This window comes from Geotrypetes seraphini, chromosome 3 (genome assembly GCF_902459505.1).
Source record: "Geotrypetes seraphini chromosome 3, aGeoSer1.1, whole genome shotgun sequence".
Classification (NCBI taxonomy): domain Eukaryota; kingdom Metazoa; phylum Chordata; class Amphibia; order Gymnophiona; family Dermophiidae; genus Geotrypetes; species Geotrypetes seraphini.
In genome coordinates this window covers 59,256,101-59,275,478 of record NC_047086.1, presented here as the reverse complement: position 1 = coordinate 59,275,478, position 19,378 = coordinate 59,256,101, and the positions used below count along the sequence as shown (strand labels likewise).

Here is a 19,378-nt window from a genome sequence, read left to right as displayed (position 1 = left end):
AATAGCTCTAGGGAGTTGATCCTTCTAATTGACTAAAAGTTGAAGTGGTTGTTGCATTGCAAGCTATTTTATCTTGATATTCAATACTGAAGGAAATAGAAATAGATCTGTGGCCAACTTTACACCATAAATAATAGTGTGGGTGATTTTATTTGGTGAGGATGAGGTATGGAAATGTATGTGCTGGAATGGCTGAGACATGAATGAATCCCAATGTTATGTTTTGCTTTACCCTCAAAGACGCTGCACCCTATAACTCCCTTGTCTTCCATAACGAGAGGACCAGCCTGGATGCTACTCTCTTCCTATACAAATGTTCCAAATTTTATCTTTATTTCTAATATAAAATATTGAGAGGGTTGATGGCCAAAGCAAACAAAAGAGGTATGTGAGCGGCTTTGCCAGGCACCATGCCCCAACTAAGTGGGTCTGAAATTCATGCATTGATTAAAATAGAATTAGTGGGTCCAAAGATTTCCAGGATGCAAATTAAATAAGAGCATGCCACTTCATCAAAAGCTTTTTCAGCATTTAACTCATTAGAAGAGTAGATAATATAAATGTGATTTTTTTTATTATCTGAACAATATATGCTTTTTTTGTTTTTAATAAGTTTGGTCCAAATGAATAATTTGTATAACTCTGTTTTTGACAGGAATACTCTGAATTTTAATGAATATTTTGTAGTAAACATCTAGAAATAGATTTGCGGTTGACACAAGATGTCAGATCTTTACCTCGTTCAGAATAATTGATATGACTGCTGTATGAAAAGTCTGTAGCCAAATTTTACTTTTCTAAAGTAAAAGTGAGTAAACAAAACTTATGGCTTAATTCTTAATTGAAAATCCTCTGAACAGGAACCAAAACTGCAGTCAGTTGAAACACTTCAGGAATTTCAATGTTTGTTGTATATGTAATAAATTCCTTCAAAACTTCACTGGCTTCCGGTGATTTCTAGGATTCACTTTAAATGTACCTGTCTAATATTCAAGATCCTACATGGCATTCTTCCTCCCCTAATTCCACTATCCTGGAATTTTTTGAGACCTGACACTACCAGATCCGCCCACAAACTTAAACTATCTTTCCCCTAGTTAAAAGGTGTCATGTATGCAGGTAAATTAGGGAAATCCCTTTTCTTCAAATTTACTGAGCTTTGGAATTACCTCCCTGCCCCGCTGTGGAACCTAGGCTCATTCCAATTATTCCGAAAGCATCTGAAAACCTGGCTTTTCTCCAATACGAATAGCTATATATTTAAATGTAAAGCTAGTTATCCTCTTTATAACCTCTAATTTCTTATTTTGTCCTTCCCTCATTTATTGAATTACCTGTAAACCGTGCCGAGCTTTATCTTTAAGGAGAAGATGCGGTATACAAACTTAAGGTTTAGTTTAATTTAAATTATATATGGAGTTTAAGGTTAAGGCAATGAATATCAGTCAAGTTTGATGAGAGGATGTTTAGAGGTGCCACTTATGCAACACATGCTTTCAGATTTTTAAATGCTTTGCTATTGATATGGTTTTTGAACCCATTAGGAGACTTGATAGGATATAGATTGTTGCAAAAGAAGTAACAATGGATATAGACTAAATCATTGTAGCCTTTGGGTTTAAACAATTACAACAAATGGCAATACAACAACCAATCAACATCCATTGATGGATAGAGGTGAAATATAATTGGTCATTAGCATGACAGCATCTTAGGCCCTCTTTTACTAAGGTGCGCTAACTGATTAGCATACGCTAATCGATTTAGCATGCGCTAAACACTAACGCATACATGTTAGTCTATGGATGCATTAGCATTTAGCGCGTGCTAATCTGTTAGTGCACCTTAGTAAAAGAGGTTTGTTTTCATTTTGAAGCATTTATCTTAGTGATGAAAAATATAGGGCTCCTTTTACTAAGGTGCTCTAGCGTTTTTAGTGCATGTGCTAGCCGAAAATTACTGCCTGCTTAAAAGGAGGCGGTAGCGGCTAGCAAGCGCCATTTGGCGCGTTAAGGCCCTAGCGCACCTTTGTAAAAGGAGCCCATAATCATTCTAGGAGGATCTGTGAGTAGCAGTCACCAGTATTTTATTTTTTGAATGGTTTAAAACCTGTTTTGTAACCATGGTAAGCTTTTAAAAGTCCTGTGAATAATGGGCAGTTGATGATTGGAATGTTCACTGTGAAGACTGAATTAAATTTTTGAATACTACGACTATGCATTTAATGATAGCTGGAAACACAACCCTTAAGGAAGCCGGGATGGTGAAATGGCTGGTACAACATCTGGATCACTATAGTGATATAGACAGATTGATAGGCTTAAGAGCGATAAATCCCCGGGACCGGATGGCATCCATCCGAGGGTCATCAAGGAACTGAAAGGGACCATAGCTGAACTGCTTCAACTGTCGATCAAATCGGGAAAGATTCCGGAAGACTGGAAGGTAGCGAATGTTACACCTATCTTCAAGAAAGGTTCGAGGGGAGATCCGGGGAACTACAGACCGGTGAGTCTGACCTCTGTACCGGGAAAGATGGTAGAGTCACTGATAAAGGACAGCATCATTGGGAATGTCTCCCAGTTGGCTAAGTACCACTTAGCCGGATATGCGCCAATATTCAACGAGAGATAACTACCGTTAACTATCTCTCACTGAATATCTAGCTGTCTGGATTGGCCAGTGACTGGCTATGTCCTGCAACATAGCCAGTCATATCCAGTATTCCATGCCTGTTTGGCTAAGGCTGGCGGTTGGATAGACTCACCTAAAAAAACAGGTCTCTCTTTCACTGCTTTGCCTTTAGCTAGTCAGGCACTGAATAGTGGCTTTGACCCAGATATTCCAAGCCAGTGGTCGGATATGTTCCTGGCATTGGATATCTGGGATTGCCACAAGCTGCCTCCCATAGTCTGAATATTGGGCTCTTTAAGGCCCTCTTTTACTAATGTGGGCTAATTGATTTAGCGCGCGCTAAACGCTAATGAGTGCATGTTAGTCTATGGACGCGTTAGCGTTTAGCGTGCACTAATTCGATTAGCACGAGCTACTCAGTTAGCGTACCTTAGTAAAAGAGGGGGGTAAGTTTTTCCACAAAATAAAAGTAGTGAGATTTTTGATCAATGAAAGAATTAAAAACCCCAGTAAAGACATGTAGGGTCTAATTCTATAAATGGTGCCTAGCAGCACCTATATTATAAGCACCACTTGATGTGGTTGTCAATCAACCGCTAGATGCCATTTATAGAATCACGTCTAGCAGCACCTAAGCAGACTTTGGTGTCACTAAGCATCCTTAAGGCAAGCACTGTTCCATTAGGGCAGGTTTCCACTGGCCTAATTTACTGTCACCTATATTGGACGTCAAATAATTTCTAACTCAACCATGCCTATTCTCTGCCTCGACTACGCCAACCTTTCTAATTAGGCATTGGTAAGCATCCTTGGATGTGGGACGGTGTCTCCACTTAGGCGTTCAGCACCAAACTCTTAAATTGTTTATTTTTTTTTTAAATGGGGGAGGGGGGGGGCTGAAAACCAGCATGGTCAATTCTCATGCTGATTAAGTCAATAAAAAAAAAAAAGTTCCACACAGATCCCAAACTTAGGCATCGCTAGGCCTAGTGATGCCTAATGTAGGGGTCTTATATAAAATCAGGCCCTTAATTTTCAGTGCCTGAGTATCTGTGGTCTTTTTTCCTCATTTTCCTTTTTCTATTGGTTACTGTATTTATATTAATTTACTTGACTGACCTATTGTTGCGAATAAGCAAATTTCCCTATATTACTTTTGTACGTTTGTGGTCTACTGTTTCTTAAATTTCTTAAAACTTGGATCTATCCTAAAGGATATGGTTCACTGTTATGTCTTCATTAAATATATTTTGTTTGAAACATATTTTCTAATATTAGCACAAAGGGGGGTGAAGGGGACGCATAATTTAGGTTGCTGATTAAACTGCCAAAAATGAGGAAATAAAAAAAAAGATCCTAACTTTAATGTGTATTCTTATAAGAAGTCTCAGTGGACTCATCAACCCTGGCAGCTTTACTAGGCTCCATTTACCATTAGCTAAATTAGGCATAACTTTTTAACATTGGCTAATTGCTTTGTGAGTCGGAGGTAACTCCAGAGTATACTAAAACTCAATATCAATACAAAAAGATTTTACTTCACAGTATGATATCATGCTATTTAAATCATGATTGATGGCTTATCTTCGGAAACTGAAATGAACTTTATTGCCTCTTAAACAGTGAGCACCGAATGTGAGACAGGGAACTTTATTGTCGAGTCCAAGCACATTTTCTTGGTTCCAGAATCATTTGTGAAGGTGACTGACTGACTGACTGAGTGAAGTCCACAGACATGCTTATTAGAATGAGTTCACACACTGACTTGCACTTGTTCAGTGGCATAATCATGCCCGAGACCCTTTACACCTCAATTTTATTCTCTTAAGTCAGCGCAGACTATGTGCCATTAATTCCATACTGGATCAATTGGGATAAGACACCTTTGCAAAAGGAGGCAGCAACATGATATTCAGGTTCACAGAAAGAAAATGATCACTGCGCAACTTTAGTATATTTACATTTCCTTCAGCAAAAGGTTGTGTATATAAGTAATTTTTTTTTTTTCAGAGAATTCTAGCTTTACGGTAGCATCCTGGAATAGAAGTGCTGGCAAATTGATACAGGATTCTGGCTCTTATCAGGTTTTTAGAAACATGTTGAAGCATTTTAGCATGGATTTAGCGCTTGCTAAATCAACACGTGTGCTAACCGCTAACACGTCCATAGAATAACATGGACGTGTTAGTGTTTAGCGCACCTTTGTAAAAGAGGGGGTTAATAAATAGCATTAAAAAAAAAGTGCAGAAGCATTTTGAAGGTCCCTAGTACTTCTTGCCTTGTAAGGTCAGGCTACTTTACCATCATTTTCCTGTGGTATGCTTGAATGAATTATGAACATACAGTGGTACCTTGGTTTGCGAGCATAATTCGTTCCAGAAGCATGCTCGTAATCCAAGGTACTCGTATATCAAAGCACATTTCCCCATAGCAAACAATGGAAGCTCGGACGATTCGTTCCACATCCCCAAAACTTGTATCGGTAGTAAGTAGACGCAGAAGAGGGAGGGTTAAGTGACTTTGCCCAGAGTCACAAGGAGCTGCAGAGGACATTAAACCCAATTCCTTAGCCAAGCCAAAAAGAGCCGGAACAAACGAGAAGACCGACTGTTCTACCTCCCTCATCGCCTGGCTCACCTCCTTCACTTCCAACTCCTCCAGCGTTGGGAGCACCACTGTCACCTGCAAAAGTCCTACATCAAGCGTCACCCACTAGCCGGCTGCCATCGTTTCCGCCTCAAACAGCCACAGGTCCTCCAGCGGGGTCCTTTCTAGTCAGCGGTCACCTTTTTAGCAACTCAACGCCCGCCTGAGTTCGGGAAAGTGAGTTGAGCGGAGGATTGCCCGTATGATGAAACAGCAGTGGCCTCGAGCTCGGTTTCGGTTGCTGGTGCCCCGCAGTTGGGCGGGAAGCGGTCGAATAGACGCATGCGCGGGAGGACAGGCATCTGCGCAACTGCCCTGGCATTCTCAGACTCCGGCGATGTTTGAGTCAGCGGCGGATATGGTGCCGGTGTCTCCACGTATGCAGCCTTTGCCTTCTGTGCCCTGGTAGCGCGGCCTCAGGCTGGAGTTGCTGCAGACAGAAAGGAAGAGTAGATAACAACTGTCAGAGGCTCACGGGCGGCGCGTAAGTGCTCATTTACTCGGTTTGCGAGTCATAGTTTGCTGGAGTGTTTTGTTCGTCTTGCAAAACACTCACAAACCGGGTTACTTGCAAACCAAGGTTTGACTGTACATAGTTTGAGGTCCTAAATTGTGATATGGAGGATGTGCCTGCTAGGTCTGGCCCTAGTATAAGACCCATTTCCAAAGCTGTCATTCCTCAGCCTGACCAGGTTAAAACCCATTCTGGTAAAATGACTGACTTTTCTGCTGTGTCCAGTAGAGGGAGCTCAGGGGCTGAGTTGCACTTTTCCCCTCCCCCGCGCTATTCCAGGGTTTGTAACCGGATATCCTCTGCACCTAGGAGTTTGGAGCGTGGCTGCAAGTTCCTAAACCTTAGGACTGAGCTATTAGAAAGGCAGAAGGAGAAGTGGGGAGGAGGAGAGCAGTTGCAGTTGAAAGACTGGCAGCCAAGCACAGAGCTGAGAGCTCTGCAGGGCCAACAATTTTCTGAATGCATGGAGTTTACAGAAGCCGGTGCTAAGCTAACTCCTGATCCAGCGGAAGGCATTCAAGACATGGAATTGGAACCGGAGCCTAACGCTGAGGCGCTGAATGAAGTTCAACCCATGGAAGTGTGCTGGGTCAAAGGCAAGTGAGATTACTGCCTAACTGGAATATAAAGCTTGTGTTTTGTTTTTGGACTGTTTTTTTTTCTGAGCTGTGCTTTACTTACCTGTTGAATTGGAGGCAGGGGAAGTACATGGACTAAGAACTGTAAAGAGCTTTCACTTAATTGTTTGATTTGATTTTTCTTCCTTGTTGGGAAGGTGGCCTTTTCTCTGCCAAGGTGGGGGAGGGGGTTTGCCCCACGTTATTGAGGTGGGATAGAGGGCCTAAATTGTGGCAATTATCACCACGTGGAGCACACCACCTGTCCAGCACTTTTTCATTGCTGGGAAAGAACAGTGCTGTTGCACTGGCATTAGCTCAGGTTTGTAACCTGAAGGAAAAGACTGTTTTTTTCTGTTTTGTTTTTTTTTCTTTTGAAGAAAGTTTTCCAAGCTGGGACTCTCTTGCTAAATATAGAGCCCATTGTGGCTTAAGAATAAATTACTGAATTTGAAGCTCAAGATTTTGAGACTGTGCTATTTGATGAAGTATCCTGACAAAGTTATTTTTTTGTATTGAGTTAAGACTGGTATATGAACGCTCAAGTGAAGCAGCCTGTTTGCTTGGATGTTAGCAATAAATCCAGTCCTGATTTTGACAAATACTTTCCTGGCTTGTTGGCAATCCTTTCACTAAACTTTTTATATTTTCCTTTTCCTTGTGTCGCCCACAGCAACACACAAGCGTTCCTCCTTGTCCCCACAGCCCTGGACCCATTGCCCTGAGGTTGCGGGTGACAAAAAGTATTCAAGTTTCAAATTTCTTTATTTGCTATATGTTTGCATAGCTTACATAGCTTTTTTTTAGTTTTATAAACTGCCTAGAACTGAGAGGTATAGCAATATACAAGTGGATTTTTATGTTGTTGTTATGTTATTTCACTATAACGGCACCATCTTGGGTAAGAGTTGGGGGTTCAAAAGGGGATTGGACGAGTTCATGAAGGAAAAGGGGATCCATGGGTACAATTAGAGGGTTACTATACAGTACAGAAGGCTGTAAATTAATAGAGTAGTAGAGAAATAGATCACTACAGGTCATTGACCTGGGGGGGCCGCCGCGGGAGCGGACTGCTGGGCGTGATGGACCTATGGTCTGACTCAGCAGAGGCAATGCTTATGTGCTTATAAGAGTGGGATATAAATAAATAAACCATAAACCATCTTTACAGTATTCTATATTGTTAAAAAAAAATAACGTTTATATCAAAGAAAAGTTTTCTGCAAACAATCAAGTAAATATAAAGTAAAGCAGAACCATTAGGGATGTGCTTTCACTTGAAACAGCATGATAAATGTTAACATTTCCATGCTAATTCTGATCACTTTTAAACTGAAAAGAGGAGTAAACCTGAAAAGCTTTTGTGGGTTTTTATCCCCCATACCACTAATGCATAATATTGCTCAATAGATGCCTAATGAAGTGCTAAGTGGACTCTATTGAAGTACAGTATGCTTAAAGAACATATTACTAATGAAATCTTCCTAAAATGAAAATAAGTAAATGAATAAAAAATGAACCCAAGCAAACTAAACAAATCATTTTTTAAATGTTTATGCATATATTTATTCATTGATTTTGTTTGGCTACACTTAAGAACTATACTATATTATCTTAAAATACCTTTATATGTTAAAACAGTAGATTTTGCTAAATTCTGATATTGCTTATTACTCAAACAATATACTGGCTTAGATAATTCCAAAATGGTATTGATTTATCCTAGGAAAGAACAGGACCTCCCCACTTGAGGTGAATTGGCTACAAATGAGCCAACGCTGCTGCAATCCAGACCAGGGGGTGGGGGATGGGGGAGAACCAATTGGAAGCCGGAGGTTCTGTGAGTAGGATGGTCCAAGGAGGGGGAAGTGGCAGCGGTGACGCCCGAGTTGGGCAGAGCAGCCATTGGAACTGGAGTACACGACAGCATCTCCATGATGTCCTGTGAACTATCGGTGAGAGGGAATAAGAAAAAGGGAATGCGGTAAAGCTACCTGGATAATAAAAAGAAAAAAAGAGAACAGTGAGGGGTGCAGTGGACGAAGAGAGAGCGTATTCACAGGACAGTGGGGGGGGTACCTGAGAATAAAATCAGTGTGATTGAGCTACAGTGGGGGTAAGACTTGAAATTATAAATGGTTTTCAAACGTTAGTATGTGTGTGTGGGGGGGGGGAAGAGGGGGGTAACATTTTTTTTCTTTAATACTAACCTTCACTCCAGCAGAATTAGTAGTTGGCAAGATGGGGCTTCATTCATTTAATACCGCACTGCAAGTCATTTAAAAAAAAAATGGCTGTTATAATTCAGGTGGGTCATTACAGTTGCTAGTGATGCAAAAAAGTAGAGAGGCAAAAAGAAAGGATATGGACACATGCAGGACAACACCTTCCTGAAGGGAGAGAAAAGGCTATATTTGGGAGGAACAGCAAGTACAAATTAGCAAGCTACTGAGCAGAGGACACATAGATATTACATGAGGATTGCAGACAGATAATAGTGCAGCAGCTAAGCAAACGGAGCCATTGGGCAGCCATGTTAGGAGGGGGAAATCAAGCGGACTTTATATATTGTTTTGCAAAAGAACTGGTGGTAGACAGACAAGGCAGCCGTTTGAAGAGGGGCAGCTATGAAATAAATAAACGGCAGCCATTTTGATGAGGGGCATGTAGGAGATAAACTGCAGGCAACCATATTAATGAGGGGTAACAAGTGAGGTGTTATATTAGGATGAGCCCAGGTATATAGCACCTGGTTAAGAAGGAAGCATATGTAGCGACCAGAATGTTCTAAAAGAGTGATATAAATTAATAACATGTGTCATTTGGAAGTCTATGACTATTTGAGTGATGTCTCCCAACTTAGGATGGCTGGGATGCCAGTGGAATGTTAAATGACTGAAATGCAAAATGGCCCATCCTTGGACATGGCACAGTGGGAACAATGGTCAGTGAGGGAAATGGGGGGAAGCTTAGATGGTGGCACACAGAAGGAATAAATACAGTGGTACCTCGGAATCCGAACGCGAACGCTTTGGAATCCGAACATTTTTTTGTAGTAAATTTTGCCCCAGAATCCGAACTCTGATTTGGAATCCAAACGCCCTGCACATTGTATGTGTGTGTTTCTGGCTCAGAATATGAATGCTGCTTTGGAATATTTGTTAATATTTTACCTTAAAATTTGATAATACCTTAAAATATTTGTTAATATTTTACTTTAAAATTTGAGTTTCTGGGACCCAGGAACGGATTAATCCAGTTTCTATTATTTTCAATAGGAAAAATTATCTTGGAACTTGAACGGTGTTCTGGAACGGATTAAGTTTGGATTCCAAGGCATCACTGTATAGAGTTATATATGCTGTTTAACACAGGATGGACTAGGAGGTAGATTGGGACAATAGGAAGAGTAATGTTCAAATATTAACAATAGTTTGGGAAAATTGTTATAATAATTAATTGTTAACGAAGCTTGTAAAGTTGCAGTCTTGGCTGTGGCCTTCATAAATCCACATTTTCTGAAAAATTATGACTGCGTTGCTAAATAGGAGGGAGCAAGGAATACTGAGTGCAAAATTTGTGAAAGGCTGACAATTAGTTGAAAAGAATGCATATATTTTCTTTGGTGGCAGTCAAAAAAAGCAAATAAGATGCTAGGGATTATTAAAAAAGGGATGGCTAACAAGACTAAGGCCCAGATTCACTAAAGAGAGCGACTCAATAGCTGTTGGCCGATTTTAAAACAGCGATTGATTCACAGTTACCGATAGGTCTATAGCAGTCAGGTTTTAGGATTGTAAAACCTGATGCAAAATAGCCAAGCAAATGTTAGTGAATCAATCGCTTGGCTATTTTGCATGGGGTTTTGCTCATTTGCATGCTTTGGATTGGATCGGATTGGAAAATACACGGTGGGCTGTTTAGTGAATCGGGTGGGTAGCAGTGATCATCGCTAAACCTGTGAAAACCAGGTTTAACGACGATTGCTGACTTTAGTGAGCCTGGGCCTAAGAATGTTATAATGTCTCTGTTTCACTCCATGGTTCAACCTCACTTTGAATTTGTGTGCAGACCTGCCTATATGCAAAAATATCTTGCATATATCACCAAGGGGGGCATGGTCATGGGAGGGGCCTAGGCCAAAGAAGCAAACAAGATGCTAGGAATTATTTAAAAAAGGGATGGCTAACATTTGACTAGTCAGTCGGGCAACATGGTAATTTGTGGAAAATTGATGTAATTTGCTTTTGAGATATTTATGCCCTCTTTTACAAAGGCGCGCTAAATCAACGCGAATAACATGTATGCATTAGTGTTTAGCGCGCGCTAAAAAGCTTAGCGCACCTTTGTAAAATAGGGTGTTAATAAATAGCATTAAAAAAAATAAAAGTGCAGAAACATTTTGCAGTCCCTCGTACTTCTTGCCTTGTAAGGCTACTTTACCATCATTTTCCTGTGGTATGCTTAAATGAATTATGAACATACACAGTTTGAGGTCCTAAATGTATTCAAGTTTTAAGTTTCTTTATTATTTGCTATATTGTCCATTGGGGTTCATCTGAGTGATTTCCACATACAGTATGGGGCTTATAATCGAAACAGAAATACGTCTAAAAACCGGCCTAAATCGACACTTGAACGATCAGTGACACAAGTCGTCCAAGTGCCGGGTTTTATCTAAAAATGGCTTAGGCCTTCACAGTGCTGCAGTACGCCCAGAGCTAAAAGGGGCATTTCAAGAGAAGTGTCAAGGGTGGAATTTGGGCGGGATGTGGGCAGTCCTAGACTTAGTCGTACTGCATGTATAACCAAAAGTTTTACAACAATGCCTAGACGGAACTTGGACGTTGTGACTTAGACCATCTAAAACCAGGTCTAAGTCCATAGAAAGTATCCAAAGTGACCAGATAAGCATTGCAGACACATAAGAACATAAGCATTGCCCCTGCCGGATCAGACCAGGGGTCCATCGTGCCCAGCAGTCCGCTCACGCGGCGGCCCACCAGGTCCATGACCTGTAAGTGCTCCTTACCTAGGATGTTTATATCCCATTTACTTAATGTCCCGTAAGTAACCTTCTATCTGTATCCTGCTATCCTCTTCTCTTTCAAGAAGTCATCCAGTCCCTTTTTGAACCCCAATAATGTACTCTGTCCTATCACCTCTCCTGAAAGTGCATTCCAGAAGTCCACCACCCTCTGAAGAAGAACTTCCTAGCATTTGTTCTGAATCTGTCTCCTCTCAATTTTTCTGAATGACCCCGTGTTTTTGTTGTCCCCACTAGTCATGTTTTTATTGTCCCTCTCCGCATTCTCTATGCCTTTCATGATTTTATAGGTCTCTATCATGTCCCCTCTAAGTCTCCGCTTTTCCAGGGTAAAGAGCCTTAGCTTGTCCAACCTTTCGGCATATGAAAGGTTCTCCATGCCCTTAATCATCCTTGTTGCTCTCCTTTGGACCCTCTCGAGTATCGCCATATCCTTTTTAAGGTATGGTGACCAGTATTGGACGCAGTACTCCAGATGCGGGCGCACTATTGCTCGATACAGCGGCAGGATAACTTCCTTCGTTCTGGTAGTGATACCTTTTTTGATAATGCCCAGCATTCTGTTTGCTTTCTTCGAGGCTGCTACACATTGTGCCGCCAGCTTCATTGATTTATCCACCAATACCCCCAGGTCTTTTTCTAGGTTGCCTTCCCCCAGGACCCTCCCTCCCATTGTATAGCTATACATGGGGTTCCCTTTCCCTATGTGCAAGACCTTACATTTCTCTACATTGAAGCTCATCTGCCATCTATTTGTCCACTCACTCAGTTTGTTCAGGTCTCTCTGTAATTCATTGCATTCCTCAACAGTTCTGACCCTGCTGCAGAGTTTTGTGTCATCCGCGTATTTAATAACTTCACACTTTGTCCCTGTTTACAGGTCATTGATGAATATATTGAACAGCAGCGGTCCCAGCACCGACCCCTGTAGGACACCACTCGTGACCTCTTTCCAGTCAGAGTAGTGTCCCTTTACACCCACTCTCTGCTTCCTGTCCACCAGCCAATTTTTGATCCATCTGTGCCCATCCCCTTCCACCCCGTGGCTCCACAGTTTCTTCAGTAGGCGCTCATGGAGTACCTTCTCGAAGGCTTTTTGGAAATCAAGATATATGATGTCTATGGGGTCACCTTTGTCCAATTACTCACTTATCCCCTCAGAGAAGTGCAATAGGTTCGTTTGGCATGATCTTCCTTTACAGAAACCATGCTGGCTTGTTCTCATCAGTTTATTTTTTTCTATATGCTCATTGATACTTTCCTTGAACAGTGATTCGGCAATCTTCCTGGAACTGAGGTCAAGCTCACTGGTCTGTAGTTCCCCGGGTCACCTCTCAATCCTTTTTTGAAGATAGGTGTAACATTTGCTATCCTCCAGTCCTCCAGGATTACCCCTGTTCTCAAGGATAGGTTGCAAATATGCCGCAGTAACTCCGCTGTTTCGTTTCTGAGCTCTTTCAGTATTCTCGGGTGTATTCTGTCTGTGCCCAGAGATTTGTCAGTTTTTAATCTATCTATCTGTCTGAGTACATCATTGTGGCTTACCTCCATGCATGCTAATTTTCCCTCTTGATCCCCTTGAAGATTCTTTCCGGTTCCGGCAGGTTGGATATGTCTTCTATGGTAAAGACCGACGAGAAGAACATGTTTAGTCTATCAGCCACCTCTTTTTCCTCCTTCACCACCCCCTTCCTGTCCCCCTTATCCAGAGGTCCCACCTCCTCCCTCGCTGGCTGTTTTTCTTTTACATATCGGAAGAATGGTTTAAAATTTCTTGTTTCCTTGGCTAGTCTTTCTTCGTATTCTTTCTTGGCTTTCCTGACCACTTGGTGACATGCTTTCTGATGCTTCCTGGGCTCTTTCCAATTTTCTTCGGTTTTGTCCTTTTTCCACATTCGAAAAGATTTTTTCTTATCTCCTATCACTTTCTTAACTTCCTTGGTTATCCATGCCGGGTCTTTTGTTGGATTCTTTTTGCTTCCTTTCCTGAATCTGGGTATATACAGGTTTTGTGCCTCGTTTATTGTGTCTTTGAATAAGGACCAGGCTTGCTCCACAGTCTGAGCTTTCTTGGAGATGTTTCGAGCTTCTTCCTCACCATTTGTCTCATGGCCTCATAGTTCCCTTTCTTGAAGTTAAACGTTGTTGCCTTGGTTCTCTTTCCCTTTGGTGATCCTACTTTCACTTTGAACTGAATCACTTTGTGGTCACTGTTCCCTAACGGTCCCGCTACTTTCACTCCCTTTGCAGGTCCCTTCAGCCTATTGAGGATCAGATCCAGAATCGCTGACCATCTCGTTGGTTCCTTGACAAGTTGCTCCATGAAGCAGTCCTGAATGGCCTCCAGGAACTCTGCTTCCTTTGTACATTTTGAATTTCCAAGATACCAGTCTATCCCGGGATAGTTGAAATCTCCCATAACTATGGTGTTAGCATTCCCGCCTCATCTCGGCTACCATTTCTGTGTCATCTGCTTCAGTTTGCCCGAATGGATGCTAGTACAGTCCCATCTTTATCTTGGATCTGTTTCTCCCTGGTATTTTAACCCACAATGATTCCAGTTGGTCATTCGTCGCTGCTGCATCCACACTGGTCGAGTGAATGGTGTCTTTAATATATAGTGCTATTCCCCCTCCTTTCTGATGTGTCCTGTCTTTTCGGTAGAGTTTGTATCCTGGGAGTACTATATCCCATTTGTTTTCCTCATTCCACCATGTTTCCTTGATCCCTATGATGTCCAGGCTCTCATTTTTGGCCAAGACTTCCAATTCCCCCATTTTGTTCCTTAGGCTCCTTGCATTCGTATACATGCAGTTTAAGTCCTGATATTTTCCCTTTCATTGCTATTCTCCCTTGCGTGTCATGCTCTTTGCTGTCCCCTTCCTGACCTGCCAACTCCCGAATAATGTCTCTTTTGTCATCCTCATGTGGTATGTTCCTATTGCCTTATCTTGGTGTGCTCCAATTGTCTTCCTCTTGTTCATTCCTATCATCCAGTTCCATTTTGACTCTCTCTTGTAGTACGTTTATCCTGTCTTCCTCTCGTTTCATCTGTCTCCCTTGTTTTTCCAGATCCTGTTGTTTGCCATATGTGCCTACCCAGCATTTTTTCCTCCCTTCAGTACCTTCACTGGATACTGTCTCCCGAACCATCAATACCAGGTCGACTGTCGGCTTTCCCCATCTACTTAGTTTAAAGCTTGCTCTTTTGCTCTTCTGATATTATTTGCTAGTTGCCTAGTTCCTGCCATGCTCAGGTGTAGACCATCTTTCTTGAAAAGCTTCCTCTTGCCCCAGAATGTTGCTCAGTTCCTCACGAAGAGGAATCCCTCTTCCTCACACCATCTCCTCATCCACGCATTAATTGATTGTAGCTCCGTCTGCCTCTTCACTTCTGCCCTCGGTACTGGCAGGATCTCTGAGAAGGCTATCCTCTGAGTTCTAATCTTCAGTTTCCTTCCTAAGATCTTGAACTGTTCAGTCAGTGCATTCTTGCTGTAGTCTCTCCTGGTGACATCGTTCGTCCCTATGTGGACTATTAATGCTGTCTCTTCCGTCTCAGCTCCCTCTAGGATTCTTTCAATTTTGTCGGTGATGTCCTTCGTTCTTGCTCTTGGGAGACAGGTCACTAGCCAATCCTCTCTCCCTCCTGCTATGTGACTGTCTACTTGCCTTAGGATTGAGTCTCCCACCAGGATTGCAGATTTCCCCTTTTTCAGCCTCCGTTGCGGTCACAGGTCTGTGTCCATAGTGTTTTTTGCCTCTTCTTGCTCTAGGCACTGGTAGTGTCTTTCCTCTTCTTTCTGTGAGAGTCCTCTATGGGTATCTTCTACCTTGGTGTCAGATGCTTCTTGTCCTTTGCTCTGTATGTCTTCCTCGTTGCTGCGCTTCTCGTGTTCCTGTCCTTCCACTCTCCTGTAGGCATCTTCGATGAACTTCTCGAGCTCCCTGACTTGTTCTTCAATGTTTCTCTCTCGCATAGGGTCTTCATCTGTCTGGAGGGGGTCTTCTGAGGTGTAGAGTCCCTCCAGCTCCTGGATCCTGAGCTTCAAACGACTGACCTTGCTCTTCAAGCTCTTAGTTCCTGACACCGTCCGCACACATACGACTGCCGCCCAGAGGGGAAGTAGTCATACATGTGGCAGTCCGTGCAGTACACTGGGAAGCTCATCCTCCGGGTTCCTTCAGCTTCCATTCTCATCCGCCTTCTAGGAGTCCTCGTGCTCTTTGCTAGTGTGCACCCTCCTGTGCCTGGCTCCTCTTTACCTTCTTCGTCTACTGCTTCCTGTTGCTTGTGTGTATGCGTTGTTTACCTCTTGTTTGCCTTCTGTACCTGCCTCTTGTTTTCCTTCTGTGCCTGCCTTTTCTGTTAGTACGTGTACTTGTGTGTGTTCTCACTTGAGTCCGCCTTTTCCTGTCCTGCTGTGCCTGTTGCTGCCTTTTTGTATGTGTGTGTGTACGCTACCTCCTGGGTCTGCCACTTTGGCCTACCTTTACTATATCTTCTGTCCCTGCTGCTGTTCGTCAGTGCCTTCCTTGCCTGTCGCTTCCCTTTGGTCGTGTGTGGGTGTGTGGTCCCCCTCTGGGCCTAGGCGCTCTCGCTAAGGCGAGCGCCTTTGCCGCTCGCCTTCGCTGTGCACCAAACGGCTGCGCGCCGTTGGCTCCCTTCCTTTTAAGGGGGAGTCCGGGCCTGATGCGGCGCTGATGCGGAAGGGGTGGACGGAGCCTTCTTTCGCCACTACCTGCTCCTTGCCGCTGCTGGATGGAACTTCTGGCTCCTGGCTCCTCTTCTATCCTTCCGACTTTGATTCGCCTCTCTTCGCCACTTCCACGTGGCCCGCAGTAGCCCTCGCACCACGGCTTCCTTCCTTTTAAGGGAGAGTCCAGGCGCTGATGCAGCGCTGATGCGGAGAGGTTGGGCGGAGCCTTCTCTCGTCGCTACCCGCTCCTTGCCACCGCTGGATGGAACTTCTAGCTCCTGGCTCCTCTTCTCTCCCTCTGCCTCTGATTCGCCTCTCTTCGCTGCTTCCACGCGGCCCGCAGTAGCCCTCGTGCCGCGGCTCCCTTCCTTTTATGGGGGGAGTCCGGGTGCTGATGCGGAGGGGGTGGGCAGAGCCTTCTCTCACCGCTACCCACTCCTTACCGCTGCTGGATGGAACTTCTGGCTCCTGGCTCCTCTTCTCTCCCTCCACCTCTGATTTGCCTATCTTCGCCGCTTCCACGCGGCCCGCAGTAGCCCTCGCACCACGGCTTCCTTTCTTTTAAGGGGGAGTCCAGGCGCTGATGCAGCGCTGATGCGGAGGGGTTGGGCGGAGCCTTCTCTCGCCGCTACCCGCTCCTTGCCGCCGCTAGATGGAACTTCTAGCTCCTGGCTCCTCTTCTCTCCATCCGCCTCTGATTCGCCTCTCTTTGCCGCTTCCACAAAGTACATCACTGCCTCCCCCCCACCCCCATAAAAATCTTAATAACAACTTTACATATCTGCCTCTAGAACATCAGCACCTGGCAGCTTGGCATAGGAAGGCCTAGTAGAGCTGCACAGAGGTGGCTTAAGTCTTGGGGTTGGTTAGTGAACCATGGAGAGGAGGACCCAGGCCTATAAGCCACTCTAATCACTGCATTCATGGTGAAACGTGCACCCCCCAAAAAAAACCCAAACCCTTTTGTACTGCCATATAAGTGGCACCTGCAGTCATAAGGGCTATTGGGGTGGTAGGCAGGTGGGTCTAGTCAGTTCTGGGGGGTGTTTTGGGGGGCGTACCATGACCTATAAGGTTGTTGTGGTGAGATATGTATGTGGCACCCTTTTTTGTGAAGTTCACAGCAGTGCCCTGTAAGGTGCCCAACTACTCTGGTGCAATGTTTAGGTGTCCAGTCCACGTCCAAAAGGTCTTTTTCTAGGCGTTTTTGACTTGGACAAATTTTTGGATGAAAACGGGCTATAAAGATGGATGACTTAGCAGCCTGGACGACCAGGCGGCTGGACGTACAATTAGACAATTTTCCCCCAAAAAATGTTAGACATATTTTTCAAAAATGGACCTTTTCCCATGTCCGACTTTGGGCGACTTGTGACTTAGGCCCAAAACGAACTTAGACGTTTCTTTTGATTATGCCCTTCCACGTGTCCAATCTAACTATGCACAATTGCATATAAGCTAGTCTTTGTATCCTTTAAAATGCTTTTTCAGCTTAACACTGATAAGAAAGACCAGGATAATTTATATATTTTGTTCTTATACCTTCATTCCTGACCCCTTTTAAATAACAAATCCCAATAGCACAGAATGTTTGAATGTACTTTTATGGTTTAGACAAATGTTTCTAAGGGACTAAGCAGAGATTACCAAACTCATTTCTCTTCTGACCTAAAGAAGCTCACTTAACCTACTTTTCAAGAGTCAGGAGACTGTTACATTAATCCACTAATCTTCAAAGTCCCACATATCACCAAAAGGCCCTGATCTACTAAGGCAATCTCAAATTGAAGAACTGATAAAGATTAAGCTATAGGTGAAAGTTTAAACAGTGAACTGTTCTGTTTTCTTTTCCTTTTATAGTGCCTGTTTTCAAAGCAATGTTTTTTAAAATCATTTTAATAATAAGCAAAATTATTATGAAACTTCATAGGTAAGCAACAATTACTATTATAATAATGTATGCAAGATTATAAATATTAAAATTAGCCATATTTTTGTACATGTCCTAGCATTGGCTTTCTTTCCCCTCTCTGGCTTCTGTCATACATTTTTTGCATTTATGAGTGCCTATTGTAGTAGATAACATAGAAAACTCTGATATGAAATACCCAGTGAGGCCATTTTTAATGTGTTTAAACAGGTGACTCTGGGAAAGATTCATTTTCAATTGAGGGACCTCAGTTATACAACAGTTTACTGGGGTATCAGCACTTGTTGCTACTATTTATTTGTTTTGAAAATTTATGAATCATTTACATCTAACCCTCTCTTTTACTAAGGTGCGTTAACCGATTAGCCCACACTAAACACTACCGCGTCCATAGACTAACATGCACGCATTAGCGTCTAGCGCATGCTAAATCAATTAGCGCACCTTAGTAAAAGAGGGCCTAAGTAATGTACAAAACATTTACATTGACCCATTTGAAAAACCCTTTGATTTTATCGGCATATCTTTTGACATAATGGGAACATAGATGTGAGGTGGTGCAGCCCTTTGGTTCATTTTTATCTATTATGTTGAATTTTATTGTTGTATGCGAAGCATTTAAGAACACTTGAAAGCTTTTAAGATCACATAATTTCTTTTTTCTCTATGGCTAGGGTTACCATATGGCTCCAAAAAAAGAAGGACAGATTGAGACATCTGGGCATTTACTTAACATAGTTACATAGTAGATGACAGCAGATAAAGACCCAAATGGTCCATCCAGTCTGCCCAACTTGATTCAATTTAAATTTTTTTAAATTTTTTCTTCTTAGCTATTTCTGAGCAAGAATCTAAAGCTCTACCCGGTACTGTGCTTGGGTTCCAACTACTGAAATTTCTGTCAAAACCTACTCCAGCCCATCTACACCCTCCCAGCCATTGAAGCCCTCTCCAGTCCATCCTCCCCCAAACGGCCATATACAGACCGTTCAAGTCTGCCCAGTACTGGCCTTAGTTCAATATTTAATATTTTCTGATTCTAGATCCTCTATGTTCATCCCACGCTTCTTTGAACTCAGTCACAGTCCTCTGGTTTTACCATTTTCCTTTCTCTGGAAAAGATTTTGTTCTACGTTAATACCCTTCAAGTATTTGAACTTCTATTGAAAGCAATGGAAGTAAAACCTGGATGGCTCAATCCGTCCTCCTTCTTCTGGAGTCATATGGTAACCCTATCTATGGCAGACTTGATATACTGATTTCTGGGTTAGTTATTTCTGTTTCTAGAGG

General features: G+C 42.9%; 1 long non-coding RNA gene across 1 annotated transcript in view; it reads left to right on the top strand.

Moving 5' to 3' along the window:
* LOC117357938 overlaps positions 1 to 19,378 on the top strand; it is a 215,929-nt gene that overhangs the window by 81,660 nt on the left and 114,891 nt on the right. The window lies entirely within an intron of this gene.